The following is a 23,089-nucleotide window of genomic DNA, read 5'->3' on the forward strand; positions in this document are numbered from 1 at the left end:
TTATAAAAATATATATATATATATATATATATATATATATATATATATCAGATATATATATATATATAGATATATATAGATATATATAGATATATACATATGTCTATATATATAGATATATATAGATATATACAGATAAAGATATATATATAGATATATTTATATAACAGCATATATATATATATATATATATATAATATTTTTATATATATATATATTCCAATATGTATATATATATATATATTATATTTATATGGGTATTTTTGCAAGCAAAAAATCTAACATTCTAGTGATATTCAATCATTTACCTTCATTTTCCAACAAACGGGAAGTCTCTAGCACAATAAGCGATTTATGATGAATTTTTGAAAAAAACTTTTTCCTTACCTCCGCACGCGCTAACTCTGCTGAAGATCTCAGAATTTCTTTAGTCCCTTTGTTGTAATTTTTCCACCATTTTCTATTATTATTATTATTATTATTATTAAAATAGTTTAACCAGACCACTGAGCTGACCATCAGCTCTCATAGGGCTGGCCCGAAGGATTAGGATGAAATGACAAGTCTAGGCTAGAAGCCTAGCACTGGGACCTAATAGGTCACTTGTCAATGATGATGAACAAAAATGAAAATGAAATTAAAAGCTGTAAAAAGGCATACGCTTTCATACAGGAACACACTCACACAATAAATACATTTAAACTCATGCTTCCATATGTACTCACTAAAAAGGTAAACTAAAATTTAAAATAAAGTAAGTAAAATCATAAAATTTACTTGTTTTGAAATTCATTATTCTGATTGATTGATTTTTTATATTTTACCAATTAACTCGCAGCTTCTCAGGAACATCAAAATGGGCACTATTGAGAGTGTTGAAGAATCTGACAAAATTTCTTCTATCAGTCTATTTCCAAAATTTGATAATCGCTGCAGGTTATATTTTGGACATTCACACAGTATATGCTTAACTGTTATCAGCACATTACAATCTGGGCATTTGGGAAGAGGGCCACATGGACTGTTCATTAAGTGTCCATGTGTCAAACGAGTATGGCCTATTCGAAGACGTGTCAGAATTACTTGTGCGTGTTTCTCTCTCTGATATGACGAACTCCATTTTCCAACACTGGATTTTATCTGTTTTAATTTATTATTTTCAGGTTCTTTGTTCCATATATTTTGCCACTTTTTTACAATGACTGTTTTTATATATCTTGTATAGTCACTGATAGTGATGTCTACATTTGTTCTTGTCATGTGGACCGCTTTTTTAGCTGCTTTATCAGCCTCTTCATTTCCCTTAATCCCTACATGGGCAGGGATCCAACATATTTCAATATTTTTTCCCTTATTATACAATTTATGGAGTGAGAACTTTATATGTTGTACAATATTATTTTTTTTTATTGTAGCTTTGAATAGCTTCTATAGCACTTCTGGAGTCGCTATAAATTACAAAATTATTACATGAGACTTCTCTAATTATTTTTATGGCTGATACTATTACACATAACTCAGCTGTAAATAAAGAGGCTTTGTCTGGGAGAGAGAACTGATACGTTTTGTTTTGGGATACCGCAGCATATCCCACTCCGTATTGTGATTTAGATCCGTCAGTGTATATTGCGTAATGTGGACCTTTTTGGATTATATGCGCTACTGCTTGTTGTCTATGGTACTCTGGAGTATATGAATGACTTTTTGATAAATATTTCAAGTGTGTACAAATTCTCATTTTGTTCATTGTCCAAGTAGGAGGCAATTTTAATATTAAAGGTAATTGTATATATATATTTAGCGACTCAAATAATCTTCTAACTCTAATTGGGAAAGAAGGTGGATGATTGTTTATAAACACATATCTTAATCCAAATAATTTTTTGGTTGGAGAATCATTTGTCTGAATTCTCAGAGCACTCTTCATTGTTACTAGCTCTCTATGGAGAGACAAAGGCAGTTCACCACATTCAACTTGTAAAGAAGATGTTGGTGATGATCGAAAGGCTCCTGAACATATTCTAAGACCCTCATTATGAACTGGGTCTACCGTTTTCAGTGTTGCGTCTGATGCCGAGCCATATATTTCACTTCCATAATCAACGACAGACAGCACTTTTGCTTTATACAATAAAGTAAGGGTATGTCTATCGGCTCCCCAAGTAGTGTTCGACAGTTTTTTAATTAGGTTTAATGCTCTTTTACATTTTGATTTCATGTAAGTTATGTGGGCTTTCCAGTTCATGTGAGTATCAAATACTAACCCCAAAAATTTTGCTGTTTGGCCAATTGGTATACTATGGTTTCTGATTTTCAAGTCTATTTCTTCGCCTTTTTTCCACTTTTTATTTTTATAAAACATGATTGCTTGGGTTTTACCTATGGAAAATTTAAAGCCTACAGATAAAGCCCATTCATCTATTTTTATTATGCTTTTATTAATGATTCATTCTGTATGTTTTATTCGAGATGCTGAATAATATATGGCAAAATCATCCATATACAGGTTACTTTTAATACCAATAGGTAGATTATTACTGATATCATTAATTGCTAAAGTAAACAGTGTGCCACTAAAGACGCTTCCCTGTGGAACACCATTTTCAAGAGGAAATGTTCTAGACAGAACATCATCAACTCTCACCTGAAAACTGCGTTTTATCAGGAAGTTTTGGATAAACATAGGTAAATGTCCACCGATGTTACTTTCATGTAACGTTTTTAATATTGCATACCTCCATGTAGTATCATATGCCTTTTTAATGTCAAAAAACACGGCTATAGTAATTTGCTTTCGTTCAAATCCTCTTCGTATGTGATCTTCTAAGTTAGATAGAGAATCCAGTGTCGATCTGTTACATTGTGACCCAAATTGAGTGGGAGTCAAAATTTTGTTTTCTCTAATGTGCCATGTTAGTCGAGCATTTACCATTTTTTCTATTGATTTGCATAGACAACTAGTTAAAGAAATTGGTCTGTAATTGTTTACATTACTGGGATCTTTTCCTGGTTTGGGGATAGGAATAATTACAGCTTTACACCATTCATTAGGAAATAAATTTCGAAGCCATAAGTGGTTATAAAACTCTAATAAGTATGTCTTTGCCAGGGGCAAATTTATTGCTGTTCAACAATGCAAATTCTAACTCATCCATATTAAACTTTCTATTATAATAAATATCTTGTATGGTTTCAAAATTTATTGTTATTAACTCTATTATTTTTCCTAGTTCGGAAATGCTCATCTAAATTTTTGTCGCTACTTTTGTTAAATTTTCACCTATTACATTACTTATTTCTTTAGGACCAAGCATTCTTTTCCCATCTTTTATTATGGCATGTCTAGGTAGTTTAACATTTATTTTCCTGAATTTTTCCCATATTTTTTGTATGGGAGTATTATTAGAGAGATCTGATACATATTTTCTCCATGAAATGATTCTTCCTTGAATTACTTCTCTTTTAAATTTTGCAGATACTTTGTTATACAGAGGTTTTAATGTATTAATTTCTAATAATAATATAGTCAGTTTTTGTAAGGTTCCTTCTAATATCGGTAATGTTTTATTTATTTTACTGAATTTTCTATTCATATTATCTAATCGTCTTCCAATTTGGTGTTTTATTTTTATTAATTCTGTTAGTTTTTCAGACCACCATGGGACTTTGTGTTTTGTTGGATGAGATCTGGATTTTGGTATTGCTTTATCAGCTGCATTTGTAATGACCTCAACAAGAAATTTATTAGTTTTATTGTGGTCTTTTGAATATTCAAATGGTGGGATATCCCTAGTATGGAATTCATATTGCTCCCAATCTGCTTTATAAATGTTATATTGATGGACATGCTTGGTGGGGTTATTTTGTAATAATGAAATTAATATTGGGAAATGGTCACTTGTATGCAAGTCGTCAACTGTATTCCAATCTAATCTATCTAATATTTTTGTTGTACATAGCGTTAAGTCGATTGAGGAAAATGTTCCATGTGTTTTAGAAAAATATGTGTTGATTTCGTTATCATTTATGCAGCAAATGTCATATGAATCTATGAATTCTTCTATTTTACTTCCTGCTCTATTTGAGTCTGTACAATTACAGTCCCACATCGGGTTGTGGGCATTAAAATCACCTAGTATTAATATAGGTTCTTTGTTGTTATTAGGTAATTCTTTAAGTTTGTCTAAGTCATAATTTTTATTGGGTTGGTTGTATAAATTATAAATTACATACTTATCGTTTTTGATTTGTATTCTAGTACTCGATATTCGCAGATCATTAAAGTTTACCGGTACTTTGTCATAACATACTTTGTTATGCACATATATAGCAGTACCTAAATTTCCTTCTTCCTCTGTAGATGAAGATGCTAAGGTATATTTACCTATTGTTGATATTGTTTTGTTGACATGTTGTAAACATAATATCATAGGTTCATATTCTTTTAGTAATCGTTGTATTTCTCCTAGGTGTAATCTGGTCTGCAGACCATTTACGTTCCATTGTATTATATAGCTATTGAAAATATTTTATTATAACGGTCGAGTTTTACCCTCTTTTTTTGTATTATCAATTTGGATTTTTTCTAATAATTTACTCACAACATTCATTTGTTTTTCTTTATAATATACTAAGTGCTCAATATACTAAGTGCTCAACGCACATGCAACCTTTTTCATGGGTATTCAAATCTGTCGTTTCTTTTTTTCTATATTTCATAAAGTTTCTTATAATGTTTGTTAAGCCATCTTTTGTTATGTTTTTGTTATCGTTGCACAATGCAATGAAACAATCATTACATCCACAAGAGTTGTCATGTATATTTCTTTCTTTATTTGTTCTTGTTGTACCAATTATTGGTGATGGAGTAATCTCTTCTCCTTTGACATATTCTCAGGAAGTACAATAGTACCCTGAATACTGTTCATAGTACTATGTTTTTTTATTTTTATATTTATGTTATCTATATTTTTTATTGTTAAATAATTTTCAGATTGACTTTTTATTGTGGCCTCTATAAGCCAAGTCTTTTCTTTTATTTGTCTAAACGACATTTCAGTCGTAGAGTGTCTGCTCAATAAATAGTTTTCCAACTTGAGTGCTGATATTTTCTGGTCAGTTTCTAAGGTTAGAAACCTTGACCAACTGCCACTCCCAAAGAGGAAGTCAAAGTGAGTCAAGGTTGTGTCAAGACGGTATTTACTTTTTATTGGTTTCCTTTGTACTGGAGCATATGGTTCCAGTGTTATTGCATTCTGATTTTGTTTCAACTTTTCTAAAGAAGGGTTGTCAGATGAGGTTCCAATGGTTGTCAACCATGCCGATTCGCTACCATCAAAGAGTCCAGGGGTACTCAAATCCTTAAACTGACTTGTCATAAAGATTGAGGGGAGGAAAAAAAAAAAAAGTAATCCTGAAAACCTTATAAAGATATCATCAGCCTTTCATGGAGTTTATTCTTCCACTAATGGCACAAGTGAGAACTGACTCCCAAATGTCCACTCCGTACCCTACCCCAAAAGGGGATGGCACAACATGATTAGAGTGGCCCAAGTGTAAGCCAAACCCGCTTGCTAGGACTGAGAGTATTACAAGAATACAATCCCCACCCTAATCATGTTGTGGGCAAACTGGATAGAATGCCGAGAGTCCTATCCATAGAATCAGACCCCCCTTGGAATCCGTGGTCCAGCCCTAACAAATAGTTCCGCCTTTGAGCTACCAATCTGGTAACTCTCGGGTCTGAACATTATCGGGCAGTTGATGGTCCTGCCACAGTTCTCACTATTTAGCTTCGGATATAAACCCATTCCCAGCTATGATCTCTTTTCCTGTTTATCAGGTCTAGTAAATTTTATTAAAGTGGAAAATTCCACAAATTTAATCCAAAATAATATATGATGGTGTATGAGACTCTTGGACTCAAACCCAGAAACAAATTCCTGGGGTTCAAGAGCCCCCTCACCACATCAAGGTGGTCTCATATTGAGGGGAACCATTTTCTATTAGGCATTACATAAAGTGTTATACATGAAAATGTGTGCAATTTCATGTAGAATACAACAAAAAATAACTCATGGTTGTAGATTTTATCAGTTTTGAAATATTTTCATATAAATCGCAATAAGTACCAAAATTTCAACCTTCAGTCAACTTTGACTCGACCGAAATGGTAGAAAAATGCAATTGTAAGCTAAAACGCTTACATTCTAGTAACATTCAATCATTTACCTTCATTTTGCAACAAACAGAAAGTCTCTAGCACAATATTCCGATTTATGGTGAATTTTTGAAAAAACTTTTTCCTTACCTCCGCGCATGCTAACTCTGCTGAAAATCTCAGAATTTCTTTAGTCACTTTGTCGTAATTTTTGCACCGTTTTCTATTAGGCGTTACATAAAGTTTTATACATGAAAATGTGTGCAATTTCACGTAGAATACCACAAAAAAATAACTCATGGTTGTAGCTTTTATCAGTTTTGAAATATTTTCATATAAATCACAATAAGTGCCAAAATTTCAAACTTCGGTCAACTTTGACTCGACCGAAATGGTAAAAAAATACAATTGTAAGCTAAAACTCTTACATCTGAGTAACATTCAATCATTTACCTTAATTTTGCAACTAACGGGAAGTCTCTAGCACAATATTTCGATTTATGGTGAATTTTTAAAAAACCTTTTTTTACGTCCACGCGTTACGAATTCATGCATCATTTTGTGATAGTATTTTCTCTGTGTTGCTTTGATTTTTTTAAAATTTGTTATATACCAAAATCATCGCAATTTAGTATAAAATACAATGAAAAAAAAATAACTCATTAGTTTTAACCGTTTTGCTCACAGCACGATTTGTATACAATTATATATGAAATTTTTTTCGCGCTGTCATATATTCCAATATTTATATATGATAATGATATTTTTTCATTTCTGATGGTTGCATACTAAACTTCATTCAATGAAAAAAAATGAGCCAATAATGAACACTTAATCTTAAAAACTAAGCGTGCTGTGATTTTTTTAAAAAACTTTCTTTCCGCTTCGGCGCTAACTCTCAAACCGCGCCGGCATACGGCAGACACTTTTGTAAATAGAGGCTCGGCATTTAAGGGTTAATCAATTGTAAATTCTGTGAATGAATTAGTCTTAAGGTCTCCTCTTAGTATTAATTAGCTCCTTCCTCACTTGTCTGCCTCAGCTGCTGCCAGATTTTCTCAGTCCCAATCTTTTTGTGGTTCATAACAAGTGCCAATGTCAAAGTGGAACCAACAAACCTGGTGACCTGAGTCACAACAGCATCTCTCCTCTTGAGCACCAGGTTTGCCCACAGGTTAGCTGTCTGGTGGGCTAGGTAGGAGACGGCTCTACCTCCAGACATCATCAGCCTCCTGAATGTGGCTTCCTCAGAATTACGAGACCCAAAAGAGGAAGAACCGATTTTGGGCACTGCAAGAGACCAAAGACAATTTCACGAGACAGTCTGGAATGCTGTCATGGCAGTCGATTCCATAGCCATTGCTTCCTGTTGTAACAGAGATAACTCCCTCTGCATGGAGTCTGTCCAGCAACGGACCCAGACACAGGCAAACCAGGTCCGGGTCAACCTGTTTGGTCAGCAAAGGACTCTCTGAGGTATTGAAGCATTCTTTTGGCGAGTGAAAGGCTGAGGAAGTGTCTTGCACACTTGGCTACACCTAAGTGAATTGTCCTGCTCATACACAAGATAATTCACCTGGTCCAAGACCTCTTCCACAACTCGCAAGCCCATCGAGACTTTGGGTTCACCAAAAGCTTCGATGGTTGACAAACAGTCCATGGAGAAAGCTATGGTCTCTTCCTCAAGATCATTAAACTGCTGTATCAAACAGATGATCTCTAAAAAAAAACCCTCTGCAATTCAGGGGCATCCAAGTCCTGGAGTATAGAGCTCTCAAGCCCTTCCAGGTCACAGTCTTCCTGGGTTACTCCCTCTGCAAGAGAGAGATGCTCGCCAGTCCCATGGCAATCACTCCATCACTTGAGCCTACGACTGGTCTGATCCGAGGACTGTACCTGGGGTGTATGCTTCTGTAGTTGGGCTTGGATGGAAGCGTGAATATTCCTGGCCCTGAACCCTAGGCCTGTCCAGGTCCAGGTTCCTGGAAAACCCTGAGTAGGTGGAGGGGACAGTTGCGAGATAGATGCCTAGCACCCTTCACAGACTGTTGGAAGCCGAAGACCTGGCGGGTGAGAAAGGCCATGGGCAGTTGTCAACCTGCAGTGATGATGCCGTACAGGTCGAGGAGAGCGGTTCTGTTCACGTGACGTGGAGGGGGGGCTGTTCCAGGGACAGTGGCCACAGGGGCTGTCCTGAAGACGTGCTACAGTCTTCTTAGAGGCCGGGGCCTTTACAGTAGAAGAAGACTAGAAGATGGGGGACCTCCTCTTTGCCTTCCCACATGAGCAGACCAGTAGACGGCATCACCACTCCAGGACCCTGTCACTGTTTCTGTGCAGGAATGTGCAGGGGGTGAGGGAGTGCCTGCACACTCAGAGCTCACTCTCTCTCTTGTTGGGCCAGGCCTGGGTCCATAGACTGGGGGCCCTTACCAGCAAGGAAAACTGACTTCCCAGGACTGGTACCAGGTGCCAGTGGTCCATGGAACCCTGTGTAGCAGTAGAAAGACCCTTACCGGTCCAGGAAAGTGACTTCCTGGTACCAATACTGGTGCCACAGGGGTCCATGGAACCCCATGCAGCAGTAGAAGGACCTTTACCAGCCAGGGAAGGTCTTTCAGGGACCAGTAGTAGTGACACGGGGGTCCACGGAACCCCATGCACCTGTTGCTCCCGTGACACAGGGATCCGTAGAACCCCATGCAGCGGTTCCCAGGCCCCTAGACAGATTGGGAAAGCAAACGAGAGATCCCTAAACCTTTTCCGTGGAAGAAGGCTGACCATTAGAAGCACTATGGGCCTTATTATGGCTGGAAGAGACAACCTTCTTCTTCCTCTGCTTGCTAGCATTGGGAGAAGGGGAGGAGGCATAGGCACACAACAAAGATGATGAAGATACTTTGCAACTCTTCCTCTTCAACCGCTTCTTATGGTCACGGCAGGCCTTTTCAAACAGGGAGTGGAGAAGGACATTGCCCCAAGGGGAGGAAGTTGGGGGGAGCACTTTGGGGCACCCTACAGGAGGCAGGATCATAGGAACCACCGCCATAGTGGCGGTCCTAGATCCAGTACATATCATGAACGTAGTCGTAGATACGGTCATGGAATCAGCAGTCACTGGAGGGGCACTAGAGGCCCTCAAGTGCGAGATTAAGCCCTCCACGAAAGGCTCTCCTGGGAGGCCTAGGGAAGGCCATAGCTTCCTAAGCCCCTTGGGCTGCAACACATTTGCAAGACATGTCAGGTTAAGAGAGCACTCTCCCTGCGCCCCAAGCGAACTGAGACCCCCAGCAAAGCGTCGTACTGGATCGTCGCCCTCCTACACCGACTCTCTCCCAACGAAGCACTAGGAGACGGTGAAGAGGAGACCGCTCCCTTGGGAGTGGAGACAATAGGAGGCAGTTTGGTTTGGGGCAGGAAGAAATCAGAAAGAACCCTAGGTGTCAAAGGAGTCATACTGCAATCCAAAGACGCCGGGGAAACCCTCTTCTCTCTCTTCCTTTTCTAGGCAAATTGCACCCATTGTTCTGACAGCCAGACACGACACTCCAAACAAGGGCTAGATTGGTTACACACATTTTCTGCATAAAGTGCAGGGAGTAAGGGGATCTATCCCAAGAGAAGAGAGAAAGCAATGCAGGGTTTGTCGATGTCAGGGCAATGCCTCGTGACACGCGGCTTGCTCTCCCTAGGCTCAGATAATTATGTAAGTATAAGCAAAACAACGCCTACACTCACATATCAAGTATTCACAAACAAAAACATAAATATGCTAAGTCAAACGGTCAGTCAGGCAGAGGAGACATCTACACTCGATCACAGCCGAGAGCAAAGTGAGTGCATACCAATGGGTAGGCAGAGCTCCTACCCTTACTGTCGGTGGTTAACTATAGTACCTTATTTAAAAGTTAAACGGCCATTCCCAGCTTGCGCTGAAGTAATATCCTTACGTAAAGACCAAAGGTTTGTATTTGTGTAGGAACAATCTGATGTTATGCCACCAATTACTTATTATTCCGACTTGCGCCGGATTTCGACCTACAACTGTAGAAACGGATATCTGTCGTAACTCATGGACTGCCTGTACTCCCATATAACAGACAAAGGTTCGTATCCTTGTGGGAACAAATGATTTGTTTTTTCAATTCTGATGCCAAGAGAGCTAAGCCTAAACAATTAGAATGTTCCTTACCTCAGGAGTTAAACTTTTAACCATACTGTACATGAACGACAGTACTCATAAATGTACAAATAATCTTTTCAATACTTACAGAAAAATAAAATGGACAGTGATCCTAACACATCCCAACAAGACCAAGAAATGCACTTCCTTTTTTATGATTACTTAAACTTCACTTTCCGAGGACCTCTGCATTTGGTGCATCATGAATTATCTGCAAGATAAAGAAACTAATCATTATATACTTTACATACAGGAAATGTCTTGGGTTTACATTAATATAGAGGCAATGCTTTTCTCAGTAAAATCAATATACAATGTCCCGGAGACTAAAGCAAGCAGCATACCACTTTTTTTTCCCCAGAAATAATGATTTCAGCCCATACCCCTTGTAATGTTCAAGTCTTGATTCTGGAAAATATTGTCCAGGCTAGGCTAAGTTTATGTAGGCCTAGGCTAGTTTTGGGATCAAAACACTACAATTGGTCATGCTAGCCTTAGGCCTAGTTAAGCTAAGATTCTCTCATTTCAAGGTCAATTTTACATTTGTAAGTCTATAAAATATGTAAAATGACAAAGTTTAAAGTAATTTGTATTTTTCCTAACATACAAACCCTTGGTCTTTGCATATGGAAATACCTTCAGCACAGCTGGTAACCTGCAAATCATCAATAATACCAATAATTAAAGTAGAGAAAAGAGAGTTTTGCTGGCCTGAGTCGTGTAACTTTCTTACTGGGTTCCTTATCTTTCTCTAAAGTTCTCATCACTGTACATTCTTGAAGTTATAATAAATGTTTGTAGTATAATAAGATTTCGTACCTTCTTTTCGAAAACCTTCAAACAATCCTTGCTATGTACAATAACGGGTGCTGATGAAAACAGAGACTGGTAATGTTTATGTGAATTAAGTCAAATTTACAAAATTACTGAAACAAAATACAGTAATAATAATAATAATAATAATAATAATACATGTAAAAATATCACTGTAACAACATTTTCTTTATTTTTACAGGGACGACATTAGTCTTGTTGTTTTCTGCTGTTAGGCAATCATACACTACTGAATCTGAGCCTGGGCAGGTCCCAAACATTTATAGTTTCAAATGTGTAACTCTCGTGATGTTCGACCCCTGATTTTCAGGCTTGGAAATAGGTGGCCAAAAACTGAACATTACACGAGAATATACGGTACAGCCTATCTGTAAGTCCCCAGTTCAAGTCTCACTCAGGCCACTGAAGTAAAATGGTTTGTTTGTGTGGAAAAATTAATTCATAATCATTTAATATTTGATGTTTTTATGTGACTATGGTTCTCCCTTAACTTGTTAAGCGTCACCAACGGCATATCTCGGTCACCCGCATCCCACATCAAACTGCCTTCAACGGAGTAACACGTTCTCCCTCTTTCAACACTGGTGCCCCACTGATCAAGCTCAGAAATGTACTCCACTCCTATACAAATTGTAAGAACATCATTTGATAACACTATGAACTAAGTTAGGGGTAAATGGCAACTTTTTTGTCATGAAAAGGCAGTCTGACAGAGGACATCAACCTGGCGCCTCCCACTACGATTCAGGTGTTTGTTGATAAATGACTAATTTCTTTTAGCTTTCGTCCCATTTATCCCCCAAAATGAGCGTTCCAAAGTGAAAGGAAAATCCTTTGCCTGATGAGGTATTATCACTAATCGCAGAGAATGACGATGATTATGAGACTTAGAGTAGCAGCTCAGAAGCCTCTAACATAGACTGACTAATAATCATCGGTAACCCCGAGGAGTTTGTTTCACTAGTATTTTTGATGATGAAGTCATGGAGCACATTGTAACAGTAACAAACAGATTAGCCAACCAGTTTCCAGATGAATACAGCATATAGAAAGTTTGGTAATCCTACTGTTTAGGGGTCCAAATTCACTGCATTACGTAAAGTCAAGATCAGCACACAGATCTATCAAATATTTATTGGATCATGAAAAAGAATGAAAAAATTAACAGTTTATCCACTTACAGAAGCAAAGATTATAAAAAACCAAAGGGAATAAAGGGGGAACATAAACAAACAGACAAGTCTTAGGGGATACAGACCAATAGAATTTTGAGAAAATCCTAATTCTCTGCTTCTGTAAGCAGATAAACTGCTCATTTTTCCAGGTTTATCAAAAAGCAGCTCCTGAAGAGCAAGAGCCTGTGCCAGGTTCCTACCTGGTTCCTAAGCACTCACTCCACAAACACAGTTGTGGGCAATCTGCTCACAACTGTTTGTGAAGTGAGCGAATAGTGTAGTGTGCCTACAACTGTGTTTGTGGAGTGAGCGAAAAGTGTAGTGTGCCTACAACTGTGTTTGTGGAGTGAGCGAAAAGTGTAGTGTGCCTACAACTGTGTTTGTGGAGTGAGCGAATAGTGTAGTGTGCCTACAACTGTGTTTGTGGAGTGAGCGAATAGTGTAGTGTGCCTACAACTGTGTTTGTGGAGTGAGCAAATAGTGTAGTGTGCCTACAACTGTGTTTGTGGAGTGAGCGAATAGTGTAGTGTGCCTACAACTGTGTTTGTGGAGTGAGCAAATAGTGTAGTGTGCCTGCAACTGTGTTTGTGGAGTGAGCAAATAGTGTAGTGTGCCTACAACTGTGTTTGTGGAGTGAGGAATTACTTACGGTGAAGATGAACACAGCCATTAAACTCTTGAACAAGGTGGTTGGGTAGTAACTACCGTCAGGTAGGCGGGAATACCCACCTGCCACGATGGAAACATTCCAATTTGACTTTCGGTCCAGGTTCAGATTGAGGGGTGGCATGAGGCGGGCATAAAATACAATTTACTTTCAAAAATTGTGATTTGTTCCAACACGATATACAAACCATCGGTCCTTTACATTAGGAAGACTCACTGGCTGGAGGGAGGGATCTGAGTGAGTCTCTTGAACTGCACATCTGGGCTACTCCTGGTCAAAAGAGAGAGGAGGAGTACCGTGTGCCTCTGACATACTGATCAGAGTGTAGGAACTGCAAGATCAAATGTCAGAAACTGGACCTTTTCGCATGAGTGAGGAAACGTAACTCATACGAAATAGGCTGGAAGAATCTTAGAGTCGGAGGCAGTAAGGAAAACCCGAGATAAGGTTTCCCTTATTGCCAGTCTCTCCTTCCTCCCCTTGCTAGAGGCAGGAGCGGAATTGCTTCTATGATTCTAGAAGAGAAATAGAATGGGTGCTCCATGTGTGGTCATACTGCATCAGACGCCAGATCCAGCAAGTATTGGTTTGAGTCCTATTCTCATCCCGAAGGAGAAGTAGGAGGACGGGGAAGGAGGAGGAAGAGAGGCCAGTCACTCTCGGTATCCATCTCACTTTCAGAACCAACACCTTAGGCGAGATGCTACTATTATGGAAAAGACGGTGGAAAGATACACAGTTATGCGTACTCTCCCAGAAGGGAAGAAGAGGGCTACGTGTTCCGCAATCTTCTTCTGAAGCCTGGAACTTCTTAGGAGCTGACGGGGGGCTGGCTTGAACTCAAGGTCAAGCCAAGATGACTAAGACCCAAAGGTCTTGGCCATTGTCCAAAGGACAAGGCTTGATTACCGCGGTATCTGGCAAATCTCTGAAAGAGAAAGGCAGAACCAAGAAAAGGTTCGTTCCTAAGGGTCAAGCCAACTTGGGACTTGTGAAACCGGAGATCTGAATTAGGACAGTCCTTCTTCTTAGCACCACAATTGTCCACAGATTGCCGTCTGGTATAAGACCAGTCTCCAAAAGGCAGGGTCCTTTCCACATATGGTCGTAACTGAGGAGAGAAAGCCTAAAAGTGAAGGATTGTGGATCCATCAGGAGACTGCCTGGAGGAAACCAGCCAGTGCCCTTCAAGATCACCGCCTCTTGTTGCGGAAGGGAACACCCTTCATGGCAAGGAGAAGCAGAGAAAGAACACAGTCCAGGTGAAGCACAGTCAGAACAATCTGCAGTCGGCAAGACCCTCCGAGGCAAGAATTCGTACTCTGTCGAGGCGGGGGAGAAGCTTGGTGTCTCGACCTGAATGAACTCCTTGTCAAAAGAAAAGTATTCACCTGGTCAAGAACGCTCTTGCAAGCAAGGACCGCAGCGGCTCCCGAAACTACAAGGATTGCAAGTGATGAAGATTATTCATTGGGGGAGCCACGGTCCTGTCCCGGGGATCCTTGCGCTGACCAATCAGCACAAAGTTCTCTGAGGAAGACCCCCGCTGCTTTTGAAGCGTGAAACTCCTGTACCTCTCTCCTTGGAGGGAGACCTTGACAGATCTCAAGAAACCATCCTCGACTACCTGGTTGTACTACAAGACAATTGGGGGACCGACACCCAAAGCACACCAGGCAGCCAAACTCTGAAGACAAATTCATCGGAGCTCTCCCTGTCTGTCTCACACCTCTCGGAACAACTGATAAGAAAAGAGGACAGGTGAGGAGAAAGAGTACCCCTACCTGTCCTGCCAGTAAGACCAGCAGGAGAGGTGGACTGTGAGCGATAGTCAACTGAAAGAGATTATTGCCACATGGGGGAAGAGAGCGCTTGTGCCATGGCAAAATGCTTTCCTGGGAAGAGCCGAAAGTTCATTCGAACAGAGCCAAGAACCCGATTCGGAAAAACCGAACGGGGCAGAGCTAAGCCGCACCGAACCAAGCCGATCACGCGAACGCAATCCAGACTGGGTGGTATGCGGTGGGCTGGGAGGCAGGCGGGGCGAGTCAAGCCGAGCCAGTCTCACAGATGCGACCAGGAGGTGGGCGGAGCAAGGAAGCCGAGCCGAGCCGATCGCACAAACACAATCAGAACTGAACAAGGCGGAACTCGTCTGGCATGAAGTAGCCTTAGTTTCCCAAACTCTAAATTACTTTGAGGCCAAGGCCCTTTGAGAAGAAGGTTTAAAGGGGAATTCTGTCTGCTATCCCTGCATGCTCGAACCCTAAGATTCAAGACACAAGGATGAAACCCGGCCAAGCAACCAAAGCAGCTGGTGGGCAGTGTTGAGACACCTGGCGTCTCGGCACCGAGACACCTGGGTGTCTCAGCACTTTCTCTCATCCTGTGCCTCTTGTCAAGAGAGTGCTCGTGATTCATAGAATTCGAGCTACCTACAAGACTCCCAAAAATCAGGAGAGGCTGCTTTCAGTTTCCTAAGAAATTGAAAAGAGCCAGGCACAGAACCAGTCTTAGACGCAGACTTCTAAGACTGGCAATGAGTGGGCCTCGAGTGCGCTCTCGCAGCCCCCGAAATGCCAGACCCCACAGGAAAATGCAAATCGGTTCCCACCTGAGGGCAGGAACAGCCAACGAGAAAAACTTGTCTCCCAGAAGAATGTCAGTCCCTTAGAAGTCCCGCAGGACTCCCAAAAAGAATCTCTTCCCTGCTTCTTCTGGTGTTCAACCGATAGGATCGGGACACCAGGCTGGGAACCCGATCGAGCACTGGTAAGCACTCGGGGAGCGCTTGTAGTGCTGGCAGGAAGAGCTGAGACACCTGGGTGCCTTGGCCCTTTCTCTCGCACTGTTCACAAACTGGGCCAGGGAGAGTACTCTCCAGACCAGATCGGGAAACAGGTATTGCCCCACTGTGATGTGGTTAGGTTCCAAAAACAACCATCGTTTGTTGAAAAAATTAGATCTCGAATGTTGCCTAACCTACACTAGGGTAATCAGTACCATCTATACATATATGGTAGCCTAGCCTACACTATACAGTATACTCTATATATATATATGGTACAGTAATTATTAAAATATACTAGGTCCAGGCCTGAGGTCAAGCGCTAGGACCCAATCAATCATTCAGTACAATTATGAATGAATTAAAATGAAATTAAAAATTGCACATAGGCATATCCTCTCATACTGAAACACACACATACAATAAATACATTTACTCAGACTTCCTTACATACATACTAAAAGGGTATATTAAAATTCAGAATATAAATTAAACAAATTTTAAAATTTTCCCCTTTTTAAATTCAACAAATGTTAAAAGGGTTTTCGTGCTTTTATTATTTACTTATCTTTATATTTTATTAATTAAATTACAGTTCTTCAAGAACATCAAAACTGGAACGATTGAAAATGTAAAAGATTCTGACAAAATTTCTTTCATTGATCTATTTCCAAAAGTAGACATTCGTTGTCGGTCATACTTTGGACATTCACATAACACATGTCTGACCGTTATTATTACTCTGCATTCTGAGCACTCGGGAGCCGGGCCATGTGGGCTGCTCATTAAGTGCCCATGTGTCACACGATTATGGCCTATTCTGAGGCGTGTTAAATTTACTTGTGCGTGTCTCTCTCTCTGATATGATGAACTCCATTTTTTAACATTAGGACTTATTTCTTTCAATTTATTACTTTCAGGTTCTTCATCCCATATATATTGCCATTTATTTATGATACCCATTTTTATGTGAGTTGCATAATCTGTAACAGGGATATTCACATTTGATCTTGTCATGTGAGTTGCTGCTTTAGCTGCTTTGTCTGCTTCTTTATTTCCTTTGATCCAACATTCTACATTTTTTCCATTATTATATAATTTATGGAGATATAATTTAATTTGTTGTACTATATTATTATTTGATTTGTAACTTTGAATAACTTCTATAGCGCTTCTTGAATCACTGAAAATCACAAAATTATTGAATGATGATTCTTTAATTATTTTTATAGCTGATGCAATTCCATACAATTCTGCTGTAAACATGGAAGCATTATTAGAAAGAGAGAACTGATAAGTTTTGTCTTGGGACACTGCAGCATATCCCACTCCATGTTCTGATTTAGATCCATCTGTATATATTGCATGATGTGGACCTTTTCAGTTTATATGCTCTATTGTATGCTGTCTATGGTGTTCTGGTGTATATGAGTTACTTTTTGATAAATACTTGGTGTGTGCAAATTCTCATTTTATTCATTGTCCAGGGAGGAGGTGATTTTACTATTAAAGGCACTTGCATATTTATATTCAGCGACTCAAACAATCTTCTAGCTCTAATTGAGATTAGTGTCAGCTAATTCTGCAGATTAAATGCAGATTGACTTCTGATAATTCCGTATAAAGAGAAATTGAATAACAAACAAGGCTTAGCGTACACTATGGTATATTGTATACATACATGGTAGCCTAGCCTACATTATACTGTACTCTATATTCACATATTAAATTTGCATTATAAAAAATCAACATAACGATTGTGCATCTTTTCCTTGGATCTTTTAAAAAGCTATGCTTTACTACACTGTATCCAATAATATTATACTGTATATATTCTCATATTGCTTTTGTATTATAAAATGCGATCATACCGATCATTATTTTGGTTTATTTCACCACATTTAACTCAGTTCAGAGCGCTTTTCTTGTTTCTAGTTAGCGTAAATGATTTCTCTAGATACTATTTATATAGGACAAGGATATTTTTTGTTATACGAAGTGTTTTTAAGTCGAAATTCAACCTAAATAAGTCTCGTTGTGAAATTAATTTAGCTATTTTCTTTCATTTATAGATGACACTGGCAGCTGCCCGTTTGGGGGCATGTTTGTTTTGTGTATAAAAAAAAAAATTCTGTTCACTATTTTCTTTCGATTTCATCATAATGCGAACTTTACATATTTATCTTTTATCGGCATGAAAATAACAGTAATATGTGTTTTTTCATGCCCAGTAGTTTTGATTAAAATACTTTCTCTCCAATTTTATTTACAGTCGAGTTTCATCCATGCTGCCAATGCATAATAATTTATAGTCATTAGCAGCTTGAACATTGTTTTCTCAGCTTAAGTTACAACTTGTAGCTTAAAGTTACTGTAGCAGTATATTTCCTTGTCGATCTTTTCTCCAAAGCAAATAAGGGTATAGTGTAAAAAATATATCAGTCCTATTGTACTTAACGTCATTTGTAACATAACTACGGTAATTATTTAACTGTACGATGGTTGAAATACAAGCAAAACAATTGTTGTTATCCGATTCGGTTATTAGCAAAACAACAGTTTCTCGTTTGGTTGTTTATGGCTGTACCCATTTACACAAGAATATAACGTTACTAACAATACTTTTATCATTCTCTTTTACTTTTTTAGCCAAAAGATGGAATAAAGAGGTGGAGGAAAAGAATTTGGTCTATTGTAAGTTGATCTCTCTCACTGCCTGCGCCCACGTGAAATTTAAAAATATTTCATAAATACTGTCGTATTGGTGTTAATTGCTAACCCCATCACAAAATCGAATTATTATTAATTGTGGGCTATCTGGCGTTACAACTATCAGGGTCTCTGACACTGAATACTAAATGTGATCTTTTCACTTTTATAGTATGTTATATAAAATTAAAAATAAAATTCTTCTAAACAGAACTACATATAAATTTGATTAAAAAGAAAAAACAAAACTATAACTAAAATAAATAAATAAATAAATATATAAAATTCTGCTAAAAAGATCTGATAAAAACAGTATAGCTTAAGAAAAAAAATATATATATACTAAGACAGCACAGCCATCAAATATATTTGAGAAGACCAGCTTCTTTAATAAAAGAGATAACATTTTTAATACATATACTTTCTCCCAACAGTTTTGCTATGCTATAATTACCACCTGCTTCACTGCTATATGATAAAAAACGATTCCTAAGTTCCACTAGACTGGGACACTCAACCAGCAAATGCCTAACAGTCAGTGGAACCAAGCAATCGTCACAGAAGGGCTCATTCTCCCCATTCATCACAAAGCCGTTAGTTAAACGTGTATGGCCAATACGTAATCTACACAATACAACCTCCCACTTCCTTGGTATTAAGTCATATTTCCAAGGGTGTGTCTGACAAGTGATTTCTTTCATTTTATTGGGGCCTACTCTGTCCCATTGATGTGCCCATAATTGCTGGATGAATTTTCATATAATATAGAATGCATCACGATATAGAACAGGGCATTTTCTGGGTATCAGAGTTTGTGCTGCTAATTTGGCTAGCTGGTCTGCCTTTTCATTTCCTGATATGTTCACATGGGCAGGAACCCAACAAAAGGAAACAATGCTTCCTCTTTAATGGTGCAAGAAGATCCACTGGAAGATCTTCAACACTAAGGGATGATCAGTATTGAAGACTTCCAGGGACTGCAAGGCACTTTTAGAGTCACAAAATATTGTGTAGCTAGACACTGGGAGTGTTGCAATACGTTCCAGTGCTACTAAGATGCCATACAGCTCAGCTGTAAAGTTTGAAGCAACTGAAGGATGCACACCTCTTCGGTTAAAAGATTCACTAAAAACTCCATAACCAACACCTACATTGGGTTTGGAACCATCAGTAAATATAAATCTTGTATCCATATGCTCTGAAGCATGCTCTAAAAATATTGCCCTCAATTCCTCATCAGATTTATCCCTCTTTGCTCCACTGAAGTACCTGCAGAATTTCACAGCAGGTAACTTCCAGACAGGAGTAGTGGGATACACAAAAGGAAGTACGGGGATTTTTCCAATATTTGTATCCTCTAAAATCTTTTTAATTCTGTAGCTAAAAGGAGTAGGATACCTTGGATGATTTTCATAAATACCGTTAAAAATATTTCTGTTTGCCACAGCAAATGCCAGACATTTGAGAAGTCTTTGCACTCTAAACCAGTATCGAAGTAATGATGACTGACGATAGAGTTCAGGGCATTTCTCCTGCATCAACTAGCAAACTAGATAACTAGATAACTAGATATTGGTGATGAATGAAAAGCTCCTGTGGCTATACGAATACGTGAGTGATGAAGAGAATCTAAAATTTTTAAGTTAGATGAAGAGGCTGAAGAATATACTTCACAACCGTATGACAGCTTTGATAAGATTAAGGTTTTATGAAGTTCTAGTATAAGATTTCTACCAGCTCCCCAACTGGTGTGAGACAGCACCTTCAAGATGTGTAGCGCTTCTTGGCACTTTGCTTTGATATGTTTGATATGGGGCACCCAAGTCATTCTGCTGTCAAAAACTAGGCCTAAGAAGCGCGCTTGTTCTACACATGGGATTCTATGGCAATACAAATAGAGATCTGGATCAGGATGTACTCCCCTGATCCAGCAGAAGTGGACAGCAGTAGTCTTGCTAACAGAGATTTTAAAGCCCTGTTTCTCAGCACAACTTGCTATTTTATTTATCGTTATTTATAACTTTCTTTCGGCTACAGTCATCCGGGTGGCAGCAAAAGATATTGACAGGTCATCCACAAATAACGTCTTTAAGACCTCTTTTGGAATAACAGATGTAACACTGTTTATGGCCAGAACAAAAAGTGTTACACTGAGAACACTGCCCTGGGGAACACCTTCTTCTTGGCACCTTTTCTCTGATAAAGTACTGCCAACTATGACTTTAAAATACCTACGATGTAAAAATGATCTGACAAATAAAGGTAATTTTCCTCGTAGACCACTCTTATGCATTGTCTTGAGAATTCCATGTCTCCAAGCAGTGTCATATGCCTTTTCTATATCAAAAAACACTGTCACGTGGTGTTGTTTGGAGGCAAATGCTTCACAGACAGAGGTTTCAAGTTGCAGTAAGATGTCCAGTGTGGAGTGCATTTTTTGAAAGCCACACTGATAAGGTGTTAAAATATTGTTGTGCTCTAAATACCACATCAGCCTTACATTTACCATTTTTTCCATTAATTTACACGAACAGCAAGGTAACGCAATGCGGCGGTAACTTGCTGCATAGAGAGGATCTTTTCCAGGCTTAAGGAATGGTAACATGATTGCCAATTCCCATATGCTAGGGTGGCTGCTTTCATCCCATATTCTGTTGATAATACTGATTATAAAAAGTTTTGTGTTCCTTGAAATGTGTTTAAACATTTCGTAAGGAATCTCCTGCGGGTCAGGGGCAGTGTTCTTGCTCCTGGCTAAAGCAGTCAAATTCCCTTTCCGAAAAAGCCATATTTTAAGATTCAGTTTTGTTTGATGAAAAGTCAAGGACCTGTTGTTCTTCCATCATTCTGAAATGATGTCCTGGGGAACTATCTGATTTTCCAGAGACTCGAGCAAAGTGTTCAGAAAATATATTACTAACTTCTGTGGCATCAGTGACATGATTATTATTTACTTTAAGGACTGGAGGAGGACTGGGTGTAAATTTACCCTGAATTTTTCTTATTTTCTTCCAAATGCTGCTGACTGGTGTTCTGCTGTTAATAGAGGATACATATTCTGCTCATGATTGTCTTCTGGCAGCTTTCATAGCTTTTCGAAATCGTGCCCTACACTGTTTATAAGTGATGACATTATCCACGGTGGGATGTCTACGGCACCTGGTCAATGATGACCTTGTAGCTCGATGCAGCAGCCTTAATTCTTCTGACCACCTTGGAACTGGCCGTCTCCTGAAAAGTCCTTTAGTTCGAGGAATTGAATCTAAGCCTGCAGTATGGAAAGTTCCATTGAGTAGATCTATGGCATCATCTACATTTGGGAAATCTTTGGCATCCCCTTCCAACTCGCTCAAATCTTTGAATTTTTTCCAATTTGCTTTCTCTAAGCACCATCGTGGTGATCTTGGGATAGGTGGACCATCATTGGCGCTGATTATAATTGGAGAATGGTCACTGGAATGCCAGTCATCACTTGTTCTCCAACTAAAATCAACACTGCAATTAGAGCTACAAATTGAAAGGTCAATGCAGGAGACAGTACCAGTCTGAATGTGATAATGGGTAGGTTCTCCAGCATTAAGAAGGCCTATACCTTCATTTTCTAAAATAGATGCCATCATATTCCCTTTTTGGTTTGATGTTACATCTCCCCACAATGGATGTCTGCTGTTGAAGTCACCAAGAAGAAGAAATGGCTCTGGTAGTTGCCACATTAAAGATATTAAGTCCTCTCGGGAGACATGACTGTTGGGTAGAATGTAAAGGGAACATATAGTATATTGTCTTCTTAAATTAATCCGTACAGCCACAGCTTGAAGTGGAGTGTTTAGTTTTACTTTGTAGTGTGGAGTATCTTGACGGATGTAGATGAGGGATCCACCGTGATTTCCCACTTCCAAATCAAATTCAGTTCTGAAGTGAACATATTCCCTAGGACAAGGGGTATATTCACCTAGCATGGTCTCTTGCAAACATACCCCAACAGGAGAATGCTCACAGAGCAAAAGCTTCACTTCCTCATACTTTGCTCAGAGTCCCTGACAGTTCCACTGAATTATAGAAGTGAATTTATTTCTGTCTGGGACCATCAGTTTGGTTCCTTTTTACAAGATTGGGAGGGTTCTTTTTTCTACTTGGGGAGGGCAATTTAATGGGCAGTTTTGTTGGCTTCTTGGGGGGAATAACCACCTTGAAAGAGCCAACATCCTTTCCTTCAGTGTCTTTGACACCGAGGGTTTTTTTAGTTTCTTTTCTCTCCGTCTCAATCGAGACGGAGAGAGCAAAGGTGTTCTCTAAAGAGACCTCCTCATCTATCTTGCTATTGCTGGCAGTAGCCAGCTCTGCCTTTAAAGAGGCAGAAGCACCAGCAAGGACTGGCGCTGGGGGACCAGCATCTGCTGGTTTGTCCTCCAAAGAGGAGTTGGCACCAACATAAGCTGGCACCGGGCCAGCGAGTGCTGGCCTTGCCTCCAAAGAGGCAGATGGTGGAGGGTGTGTCTCAACTGACACTTCAATTTTTCTGAGCTCTATGTTGACGTCTTCCTGGTTGGTTCTACTGAACCTTGTCTTCGCG

At 39.1% G+C, this 23,089-nt stretch overlaps 1 protein-coding gene across 3 annotated transcripts in view; it reads right to left on the reverse strand.

The window, feature by feature from the left end:
* LOC136838265 (oocyte zinc finger protein XlCOF6-like) overlaps positions 1–23,089 on the reverse strand; it is a 109,317-nt gene that overhangs the window by 62,424 nt on the left and 23,804 nt on the right. For all 3 annotated transcript variants that reach the window (XM_067103130.1, XM_067103127.1, XM_067103128.1), the window contains exon 4: positions 10,432–10,554. The gene's annotated coding sequence lies outside the window, so the exon portion shown is untranslated. The remainder of the gene's footprint in view (positions 1–10,431; positions 10,555–23,089) is intronic.

The sequence above is a fragment of the Macrobrachium rosenbergii genome, unplaced genomic scaffold (genome assembly GCF_040412425.1).
Source record: "Macrobrachium rosenbergii isolate ZJJX-2024 unplaced genomic scaffold, ASM4041242v1 282, whole genome shotgun sequence".
NCBI lineage: Eukaryota > Metazoa > Arthropoda > Malacostraca > Decapoda > Palaemonidae > Macrobrachium > Macrobrachium rosenbergii.